This window comes from Pleurodeles waltl, chromosome 12, assembly GCF_031143425.1.
Source record: "Pleurodeles waltl isolate 20211129_DDA chromosome 12, aPleWal1.hap1.20221129, whole genome shotgun sequence".
Taxonomy (NCBI): Eukaryota; Metazoa; Chordata; class Amphibia; order Caudata; family Salamandridae; genus Pleurodeles; species Pleurodeles waltl.
The window spans coordinates 163,422,211-163,425,673 of record NC_090451.1 but is presented as its reverse complement, the minus strand read 5'-3'; positions in this window follow the sequence as shown (position 1 = coordinate 163,425,673).

Below are 3,463 nucleotides of genomic sequence, written 5' to 3'. Positions count from 1 at the left end.
AACTAGTTCTGCTAGGAGCCAAGGCACGGCCAGCCCACCCCCGGAAAAACACCCAAAGATTACCAGTGCCCGGCGCGAGAGGCCAAGGACACCAGGGACCAAAATCCCTACCCTGGCTCCGGCTGGAAGTGGGGTGCCACCTGGCACACCGCCAAAGGTGGGAAAGAGCCACAGACGACCAGGGAAGGGTGGGAAGGGCAGCACGCCCGACAAGTCCGGCAGCAGGCCAGCTGCCCAGGAGGGCCCCACCAGCCCCATCCCAGGTGTGCAGGAGGACACCCAGAGGCCCGGTTCGGCAGGCCAGGAAGGCCCCGCAAGCCAACAGACAGATGGGCAGGAAGGCCGCGCCAGCCACATGTCAGGTGGCGAGTGATATCCATGCCTGGGCCGGAACCGCTGCACTGGACACTCATCTCAAGCACCGCTGAACTGGGCCCTTCATCTCAAGCACCGCTCCGCTGGGCACCGCCGTCTCAAGCACCGCTGAACAGGGCCCTTCATCTCAAGCACCGCTCCGCTGGGCACCGCCGTCTAAAGCACCGCTGCACTGGGCCCTTCATCTTAAGCACCGCTGCACTGGGCCCTTCATCTCAAGCACCGCTGAACAGGGCACCGCCGTCTCAAGCACCGCTGAACAGGGCACCGCCGTCTCAAGCACCGCTGAACAGGGCACCGCCGTCTCAAGCACCGCTGCACTGGGCCCTTCATCTCAAGCACCGCTGAACAGGGCACTGCCGTCTCAAGCACCGCTGAACAGGGCCCTTCATCTCAAGCACCGCTCCGCTGGGCACCGCCGTCTCAAGCACCACTGCACTGGGCCCTTCATCTCAAGCACCGCTGCACTGGGCCCTTCATCTCAAGCACTGCTGAACAGGGCACCGCTGTCTCAAGCACCGCTGAACAGGGCACCGCCATCTCAAGCACCGCTGAACAGGGCACCGCCATCTCAAGCACCGCTGAACAGGGCACCGCCGTCTCAAGCACCGCTGAACAGGGCACCCCCGTCTCAAGCACCGCTGAACAGGGCACCGCCGTCTCAAGCACCGCTGAACAGGGCCCTTCATCTCAAGCACCGCTCCGCTGGGCACTGCCGTCTCAAGCACCGCTGAACTGGGCCCTTCATCTCAAGCACCGCTGGCCCATTGGCGGAAGGGGCAGTGCCGCATCTGTGTCGGGCAGGGCTGCACGAAGCACTCTGGGCACCAGTCCCCCTCCAGCACCAGTGGACACTGTCATCCACTTGAGAAACTGTGGCTTTGCACTCCCCAGGATGGTACAGTGGGCAAGCCACCCACTGTATGGACTTGAGAGACTGTGGCTTTGCACTCCCCAGGATGGTACAGTGGGCCAGCCACCCACTGTATGGACTTGAGAGACTGTGGCTTTACACTCCCCAGGATGGGACAGTGAGCAAGCCACCCACTGTATGGACTTGAGAGACTGTGGCTTTGCATTCCCCAGGATGGGACAGTGGGCATGGAGGCCCCTCGTGGATCTGGCGTTGTGTACTCATGTGGCTGAGGTGCCCCCCTTCCTTTCCCCCTGAGGTGCCTGTAGTTTTTCTATCTGATGCCCCTTCAGTGTTCTCTCCGTTGGTGTCAGGTATCCTGTGTGGGCCTTGCCCATGTGATTTGGGCCCAGTGGTCCACGGACAATGACTGCTAAAAGTATCGGACTTTTAATATTTATGTATATATTAGTTTTAAATGTGTGATATTTTTATATGCCAATAATACAATATATTCGACTGTTTATGATCATTTCATTTTGTCTTTGCATTCTTCCGGGGAGTTTGGGGGTTGTAACAGTGATGTATTGCTATGCATTGATGTGTGTGTTGTAGTGGGTGAGGGTGGGGGTGGGTGTGTAGCGTATGTGTGCCCGTAATATTTTCTCCTCCCCCCTCCTCTGTGTCGTAGGTGCACTACTCACCGTAGTCTTCTGCGCCGGCGTTCATGCTCCTGGTAGAGGAGCAGGAATACAATAGCTGGTAGGATGTGTAGTTCGGGTTCCATGCTGTCCAGATTCCTCGTGGGGTGTATGGAGGTGAGCGTTTTCAGTTTGAAATGTCTGTTTCCGCCGTGTTTTTATCGGCGGGGCCACCGCCCCGGAAAAGGTGGCGGATTGGTGGGTTGTGATAGGGTGGGCGGTACATTGACTCCCGCCTGTCTGTTGGCGGTGACCGCCGCGCTGTTTGTTTGTCCCGCCGTGGCGGTCAGAGTGTTAAAGTGGCAGTCTCTGTTGGCGGTTTCCGCCAGGGTCAGAATTCAATTTTTTTAACCGCCAGCCTGTTGGCGGGTTAGCCGCCGCTTTAACACCGACCGCCAGGGTTGGAATGACCCCCAAAGTGCCAAGAAAATTAAAGCACCTAATATATTCAATGATCCCAATAGACCTGCACTAAGGTGCAATTTCATGCTGACTGTATCCATGTTGGTACACCAAGTGGATTTGTCTCCATGAGAGTCTGGAAGTCAATTTCAGAAAAGTTTCTAAATCCCACGTCAGAAAGGAACTTTGTCATTTTCCTGGAGAAAAATGGAGAATCAGACTGTTCTACTTTTTAAGAAGGAATGCACATCGGACGTCAATGAAACTAGCTCTTGCTTAGGAACTGATGGCCGAATAGCTGAAGCAGCTTAATCCAGCTCGTGCTCTAGAACTTTAATTATTTCTTGCTGAACATTTTCGAAGACAGAACTCTGGATTGGACTTAAGGCCTGATTTAAAGATTGGTTGAAGGGTTACTATGTCCCAAACGTCCCCAAAGGGTTAAATAGGTCAATCAGGACTTAGCCACTTTTTACTTTTAGAGTTCAGAGAACATACACTAGGCAATGGGCAGCAGTGTCCCAGTGTAGAAAGTATAAATATTAGCACTAAAATTGAGCAAAAAATGCTGGCTAAAAATCTGCAAAGCTCCAGCGAGACAAACCTGCTTCAGGTTTCTGTCCTTTGGTTCTACGGCCGCAGTCTCCCCATGGAGGATTTTTCTTCTCAAAAAGTGGCAAATTCCGATTCTGCATTGAGATTTTAAAACTTTTTGGACTTTTGACATTCAGACGTTCACCAGGACCAATCCACTTTATGTATCCTACCAAAACTCCATTACTGACAGCCTGAAATTGCACCTTGGTCCCAACCTACCATTATCATTGAAATTAAATTGGGTGCTTTCATTTTTTTGGACTCTTTCCACTTAAAACTTCCTATCTGCAGTTTCCTATTATTGAATTGTTGTCATTTTGGTGTTGCTTTACTTATTGAAAAGTTCTCTATTTTTATAAATTGGAGTTGAATTTTTGTTGTCTTGTATCGTTGACTGCTTAGCTAATTCTAAATACAGTACAAATGTTCTTTAACTTAAGCATGTCTTCTCTGTGCTCTAACTACCAGAGTATAAGCTCCTGTTTAAATTACTGAAATCTTTTACTGGAGTTAATAGATAGTGACTTTATTACCT